Source organism: Propithecus coquereli, unplaced genomic scaffold, assembly GCF_000956105.1.
Source record: "Propithecus coquereli isolate 6110/MARCELLA unplaced genomic scaffold, Pcoq_1.0 Scaffold126, whole genome shotgun sequence".
Taxonomy (NCBI): Eukaryota; Metazoa; Chordata; class Mammalia; order Primates; family Indriidae; genus Propithecus; species Propithecus coquereli.
This window is the reverse complement of record NW_012136747.1, coordinates 2210894-2218835: the sequence shown is the minus strand read 5'-3', so window position 1 is coordinate 2218835 and position 7942 is coordinate 2210894. Positions and strand designations below refer to the sequence as shown.

Genomic DNA, 7942 nt, shown 5'->3' with positions numbered 1-7942 from the left:
ATAGAAAGAAATTAATCGGACAACTAAAAATATGTAGAAAAAATTAGCCGGGCATGGTGGCGCATGCCTGTAGTCCCAGCTACTTGGGAAGCTGAGGCAGTAGGATCGCTTGAGCACAGGAGTTGGAGGTTGCTGTGAGCTAGGCTGATGCCACGGCACTCTACTCAGGGCAGTAGAGTGAGACTCTGTCTCAAAAAAAAAAAAAAAAAAATTGAAACTTAAATGTTTTGGGGCTTAAGAATAAACTTCATGTTATTCGATGAGCATGGTGTTAGTTTAACTTGAAATTTTCGTGTTTTTTTTTTTTTTAATCTCTTCCCAAAGTATAGGTACACCTTTTGAGGTCTTGGTTACAGGACATATTTTGAAATTTGCTTGCACTTTTGCCCTTTGCTTTGGATTTCAAATTTGACAGCTGTCAGCATGCTTAACTATGTTAGCCTGTATAATTGATTATCACCTTTGATCCAGATTCATATAAAACGCACAGGTTTTCCCAGTTGTTTTAGAAATAGTAGGAGTCTTAACTGTCTTTCCAGCATGGATGTTTCCTTTTAATTTTCTTAGTGTTCTTTCAGATTATGTAGTTTGATGTGTTTGCGCATCTTTCTTTCCTTGCTAGATACACTGTGTATATGATTAGGGCAATTCTGCTTCATTTATGGAGTACTAAAATACTACTTTTTTTTTTTTTTTTTTGAGACAGAGTCTCACTGTGTTGCCCGGGCTAGAGTGCCGTGGCGTCATCCTAGCTCACAGCAACCTCAAACTCCTGGGCTCAAGCAATCCTTCTGCCTCAGCCTCCCAAGTAGCTGGGACTACAGGCATGCGCCACCATGCCTGGCTAATTTTTTTTTTCTATGTATTTTTAATTGTCTAATTAATTTCTTTCTATTTTTAGTAGAGACAGGGTCTCGCTCTTGCTCAGGCTGGTGTCGAACTCTTGAGCTCAAACAATCCGCCCGCCTCAGCCTCCCAGAGAGCTAGGATTACAGGCGTGAGCCACCGCGCCCGGCCACTCCCAGCTAATTTTAAAATACTGTTTTTCAAGTAAAGTGCTGAATGGTGGTTAGGAGAATTGTTTTACCTGAGAAATTTGTGAAATTTGCAAAATTCTTATTTTAAAGACTGCAGTGTTTCAAAATTTATGCTTTTTAACCATCCAGTGTTAAGAGAGTGTCCCAAACCAGTAAGAAATAGAGATTTTTCTAAGATTGGTAGTTTGAGTGTTTAGCTAAATGGTTACCGGAATTATGTTATGCAGATTTGATTTTCTTTCTTTTTTTTTTTTTTTTTTCCGACAAGAGTCTTGCTCTGTTGTCCGGGTACAGTGCCGTGGCGTCAGCCTAGCTCACAGCAACCTCAAACTCCTGGGCTCGAGCAATCCTTCTGCCTCAGCCTCCCTACTAGCTGGGACTACAGGCATGTGCCACCATGCCCAGCTAATTTTTTCTGTATATTTTTAGTTGTCCAGCTAATTTCTTTCTATTTTTAGTAGGGAACAGGGTCTCGCTCTTGCTCAGGCTGGTCTTGAACTGCTGACCTTGAGCGATCCTCCTGTCTCGCCTCCCAGAGTGCTAGGATCACAGGTGTGAGCCACCACGCCTGGCCGAGATTTGATTTCCAACTCCGTTCTTCTTTCAAATCCCAAATCTCTAACCTGGACTAGGGGCTCTGAGTGTTCTCATCTCTGCTCACCTCATCACCTACTTTGTTCCCCCAGCTTTGCATGTCTTTTCAATTGCTGGATTAGCTAAGCCTTCCCTCCCTCCCACTATAGGTTGTTTCACTCTTCATCTGTCTAGCTCCTACTCATCCTCTGGCCTCACCGCTAAGTTAGATGAAAGAAATAAAGGTTTTGAGAACTGGAATGCTTTTTTAAAGCATTTTAATGTGTGAGAGAAAGCTAGCTGAAGGGAGGAGAAGGAATAGATGAATTCTGTCTTCTAAGTGGGTATGTGAGAATTGACTAATTTTAGAATAACTACTATTGGTATTTTGTGTAATGAACATAATTTAAAAGCAGAGCTGAGTTGATTTTACTTCACTTTACCTGAAGTACAAAAATAAGCCTGTTTATTCAATAAATAATCTGTGAGCCTTGTAAGTGAAAAAATGTGTAATTGGAAGAGATAGTAAAGTAGTAGAATTATTTTGATCCAAAATTATTTTAAGTTAGATTTTGCATCATAGTTAAGTAACTAAAACATTGTTCTATGCTCACAGACAGCTGTAGTGTTTGGGATTATATTGTTAATGGTCTTAATTTTGAAGATTATGCTTTATATATTTCATGGTAGGTAATATTTGTCTGATTTCTCATGTATTGTGGAATTGTGTTTACCTTTTGATTTTTGGGAACGTTAAGTGAGCTGAGGTTATTTTATAAGGGTCCTCATCTGCTGTGAGGACCGCAACAAGCAATACAGAAGACACCAAGGGTGATCTACGTAATCAGTATGCAATAATGAAAGGATGTTTTGACTCAACACTAGTTTCCCACATGTTTAATCCAAACCTGTTTTTGTTTAAATTGTCACATTTCTAATACACGGTCCATAGATATACCATGTATTATGCTAAATTTTTCAAATCAGTTTTAAATCTGACCTGTCAGTCACATTTTACATCACTATGTTTGGATCGAATGTATGCTCAGATGAGGAAACATTTTACTCAAAGTCATTTCGTATTTGAGCATCATTAAAGGTCCAGGGGAACTTGTCAACAGACTATTTGGTAGAAGTAGGCTGTTGATGATGTTGATTGGTTAATACTTCAGTAAGCAGGGTAGGAGGTGGTTCTTACCTGTGTTGTGTGGCGGTGGGTGGGTGGGGACTTGGCTTATTGTCAGTGACTTCTCCCTCCCCATGGCCCCTGTGGCCGCTTCCTGGGCTGTAGGAAAATGAGTGATAATGAGCAATAATGATGACACCGAGGTCAAGAGCAACGAAGAGCAACCGAGGTTTCGATCTGCGGCTGACAAACAGGCTCATCATAATACACTGGAACGAAAACGTAGGGAGTACATTAAAGACAGCTTGCAGTTTGCGGAACTCAGTCCCATCACTCCAAGAAGAGGAGGCATCCTGGGCCCAAATCCTAGACAGAGCCACAGAGTACATCCAATGTATACAAAAGAAAAACCACACACACCAGCAAGATATTGATGACCTCAAACGGCAGAATGCTCTTCTGGAGCAGCCAGTCCGTGCACTGGAGAAGGCGAGGTCAAGTGCCGCACTGCAGACCAACTACCCCTCCTCAGACAACAGCCTCTACACCAACGGCAAGGGCAGCACCATCTCTGCCTTCGATGGGGGCTCTTACTCCAGCTCAGAGTCAGAACCTGAAGAGCCCCAAAGCAGGAAGAAACTCCAGATGGAGGCCAGCTAAGCTACTCGGGGCAGGCCAGCAATAAACTGTCTCCATCGTCTCATCCTCCTTTCGGTTCATCGTTAGAACCCTCAGAACCATTTAAGAAGACTTTTTATTTTTCTCTTTCTCCCTTTTTTTAAAATTTTTATTTTTACGTAGAAGCTCCTGGACAACAGCTCTTGTTCTCCTTCCCCATTTCCACTATTTTTTTTTTTTTTTTATGTATTCCCTTCAGGGATTCTCTGTCCCCACCAGGAATTTTTAAACCAAAACACCCCAACTTGGCAGCTTTTTCTGTGGAAGACAGACGGCCAGCTGGACCTCTGAGCACATAGTGTCCTGCCCACCCTACCAGCTCCTTCAGCCCTGCCAGGCACGTGCCTGGAGGACACCTGCCCTGCCCAGGCCTCTCCTCCTGGTCCACCCTCACCTCTGTGTTTTTTGGTGTTTTTTTTGTGTTGTTGTTTTTTTGAGACAGAGTCTCACTCTGCTGCCTGGGGTAGAGTGCCATGGCATCAGCCTAGCTCACAGCAACCTCAAACTCCTGGGCTCAAGCGATCCTCCTGCCTCAGCCTCCCGAGTAGCTGGGACTACAGACATGCGCCACCATGCCCGGCTGATTTTATATATATATATATTTTTTTTAGTGGTCCAGCTAATTTCTTTCTATTTTTAGTAGAGCTGGGGTCTTGCTCTTGCTCAGGCTGGTCTCGAACTCCTGAGCTCAAACAGTCCACCTGCCTCGGCCTCCCAGAGTGCTAGGATTACAGATGTGAGCCACTGTGCCCAGCTACTCACCTCTGTTTGATAGACTTTGTGAATCTGTGAACTGCTCTACTTTGAGAAGACAACTGGATTGGAGTAATCAGAATTACCCCTCCTCCTTTTTTGAGGATTTTTTTGTCTTTTTCTAAAAAGCTATTTATCGCTCCTATTGAAAGAACAGATCCTTAAAGAAGTTTATGGTATATAAGGAAAGTAGGGACAGATTTGCAGCGCAGAGTCTTTGGCATGTTTCACTCCTGCTTCTTTCAGCCAGCTGTTTAAGCCTGCGGTGCCAGCCTTACGGAGGGCAGCATGACACTCTAGGGGTATGTATGGGAGATGGCAGCAGTGAAGTGGCAGCCCCCAGGGAGTGGTTATTTGGGGGTGGGACAGGGAGGGAGTATTGGATGGGGTAGAGGTTTTGTATTGAGGGCCAGTAATGATGTTTTGATATTTATTTCCTGCTACTGAAATTTGAATCAGAGTGAATTTTCCCTATTTCTGATGATGTCGATATTGCAAAACGACAGATTCATAAAGTAATGATCAAATCTTCCTTTCTTTCCGTGTGTATTTTTAAGAAATAGAGCCAACTGATTTTGTATGTAAATACCAAGAGCAGTTTACCTGGTACTAAACCCGCACCCCAGTGCAGACCCTTCCCTGCTCTCACCCCTACTGCCTTTCCTACTGTCTTGGAACCTGTCTCCATGGTGTGATCCAGCCCTGGTTCTGGCTGCGGTCAGCAGATCCCAGTGAAGAGTTTTGTGTGTTCAGGCCTCATTTCTTTGCCATTTTCCTACTCCGTTCCTGGCATTTACTGATTGCTAGTGTATACTCTAGTCTCAGTCTGTGTTTGATTCCATTCCATGGAAATAAAAAGTATGTTGTACATACTGCTGAAAAATTGTCTTGCAAGTTAAGGCTTCCGCCTTTACTATAAGACTATAAATAAATACTTTATCCTTAAAAAAAAAAGTACTAAGCAGGAAATGTCTTACTGGAATAGTGAGTTCATTCATTTCGGCAGTCATTTGTGATAAGGTTTTTGTAATATTTGCCATGGAATAGTTAGGAGGTTATGGATTAAATTTCGGATTTATAAATTTTCAGTCAAATAGGGGGCAAAAGTGAACAAATACCGAAGAGCTCTCCTTACTATCTAGAAAAAATACTTCCTGTCTTTTACTTGCCTACCTCCTACTTAGCAAACCACTGCAGTCTGGCTTTTGCTCTGACTTCACTGAAACTGCTCATTCCTAGATTACTAATTATCTTCTATTATCTACATTCAGTAGATTCTCTGAAGCATGGAACACCACTACCATTTCCTTCTTGGAACCTAGGTTCCAGGACAGTACTCCTGATGGAAGAGACTGGTGAATGTTGGGTTTTAGCATCCTTTGTTGTTTAACATCCTTGTTGATCATTGTCCCTTAAATAATACTGGCATGTCTGATGGGCCTTGGTGGGCCTTTTCCTTTTCTTTTTTGCCCCATAGATAACCTTTGATCAACCTTACTTTGTCCAGGGTTTACAACTCTTTTGTACAGACCTTCTCTTGGTGCTCCACAGCTATTAATTATGTACCTGCTAGACATCTCTACATAAGTATTCTAGCAGTGACTTCAGCCCCACGCCTCTCTCTCACATCGCCAGGTATTCCTCTGATTGCCTATTTGGATAACTGTACCACTGTACTCTTTGCTTATCCAAGCCAGAAACCTAGGAGACATCCTTGTTTTTTTTCTTTTAACCCTCTACCTATAGTCAGAAAGAGAGTTCTTTTGACTGGCCTCTTTGATGCTTCTGTCCCTTTAGTATTTCTGCTCTAGGAATAAGTGCTAGTTTTCATTGTTTCTCCAGCAGCAGCCTTCCAGCCAGTCTCCCTGAACCTAGACTTGTCTGTCCAATTGATTCTTCGTCCTCTTTGCCTGAATGGTCTCTAATAAATGCATGTTTGTTCATATCATAATTTCGCTTAAAATTCTTCAGCAGATCAATTTTCTCTCTAGGATTAAAATCCCAAATTTATGTCAGATAACCCTCTAGGTTATTTCGTACATACTGAATATCTAAATCTTACTCAGGTAATCTGAACTCTGCTCCCTGCGCTGGGCAAGTTGACATGGGGGCCTAAGAAGGTTATTTGAACCTTTATTTTTTCCCCTTTTCTTGAAGGAAAAGAATGAACTTGAGGAGCTTAATAAGAGGCTTGAAATGGAGGCTGGTCATTACTGAAACCCACTGTTCAACAGGATTTGTTTAAATTATGTCATTTAAATTTAATTTTTTTCCCCTCATACATACAACTTTTAGTTTGGGACTTGATTTGTTACCAGTTTTTTTTTTTTTTTGAGACAGAGTCTCACTCTGTTTCCCTGAGTAGAGTGCCCTGGCATAAGCCTAACTCACAGCAACCTCGAACTCCTGGGCTCAAGTGATCCTCCTGCCTCAGCCTCCCAAGTAGCTGGGACTACAGGCCCGCACCACGACACCCGCCCAGCTAATTTTTCTATTTTTAGTAGAGATGGAATCTCATTCCTGCTCAGGCTGATCTCAAACTCTTGAGCTCAAGTGATCCTCCTGTCTCGGCCTCCCAGAGTACTAGGATTACAGGCGTGAGCCAGCGCACCCGGACTGTTACCAGTTTTAGACCACTGGGTTTCATTTGCTATTTATGAAAGGCTAAAGACATAATCTCATATATTAGATTCCTTTTTACAATACATTGCTCAATTCACTGCTCAGGTTTTATTCTGAGAAGCCCTTGAAGAAAAATCCGATGGGAAAGAAAGATCTGAAATTTGGTGGCTAAAATGAAATCCACATAATAGATTTTTTGTTTGTTTTGTTTTGTTTTGTTTTGAGACGGTCTCTCTTGCCTGGGCTAGAGTGCCATGGCGTCAGCCTAGCTCACAGCAACCTCAAGCTCCTGGGCTCAAGCAGTCCTCTTGCCTCAGCCTCCCAGGTAGCTGGGACTACAAGCACGTGCCACCATGCTCGGCTAATTTTTTCTATTTTTCAGTTGTTTAGCCAATTTATTTCTATTTTTAGTAGAGACGGGGTCTCGCTCTTGCTCAGGCTGGTCTCGAATTCCTGAGCTCAAATGATCCGCCCGCCTCAGCCTCCCAGAGTGCTAGGATTACAGGTGTGAGCCACTGCGCCTGGCCAGATTTTTGAACCTTAGTACTCTTAACCCTACCAACATAGAATTGATTATTTAGCAATTAGGTAGTTTTTCTTAGCCTGAACATGTTATTTAAATTTTGTTAAAAATTTTTCTCAGTTTAAAAATGTTCGGAGAATTATAGTTCAGTAATCTCAAACAACTGCTAAAAGTAAAAGTCTTTGTTTTCTTACATAGAAAGAACATTGGACTGGGATTCAGGGAATTTTAATAGGTTCCAAATTCAATAACAAAATAGTATTATCTTAGGGGACTCAAAGTTAGCATCAGTTACTGTATCTATAAAATGAGAAAATCAATAATTTTCAAATGTATGTGCTTCCTAGTAGAGGCAGGGTTGTAAGAGTAGCCTGAAGAGGATGGCTCCTCATTCTTCTAATTTCTCTAGAGGCAACACTATTCAGCTTTTTATTGTATCTGTGCCTTCAGGTAAACATAGAAACCTTGTGCTAGTTGATTCCTAAGAATTGTTTGCTCTGCCCCATATGGTATATAACTACAAAAAAGATGATTAATAATAAATTTACATATTTATGTAGTATATTAGAATCTTTCAGAACCATCTCATTGGTTCTTAAAACAACTCTGTGAGGGAAGTAGAATAAATTT

General features: G+C 41.4%; 1 protein-coding gene and 1 pseudogene across 1 annotated transcript in view; both read left to right on the top strand.

The window, feature by feature from the left end:
- The window catches only part of EP300 (E1A binding protein p300), an 86940-nt gene that overhangs the window by 9340 nt on the left and 69658 nt on the right, over nt 1–7942 (top strand). The gene's annotated exons all lie outside the window — the stretch shown is intronic.
- Nucleotides 2916–3396, top strand: LOC105805289 (annotated as a pseudogene).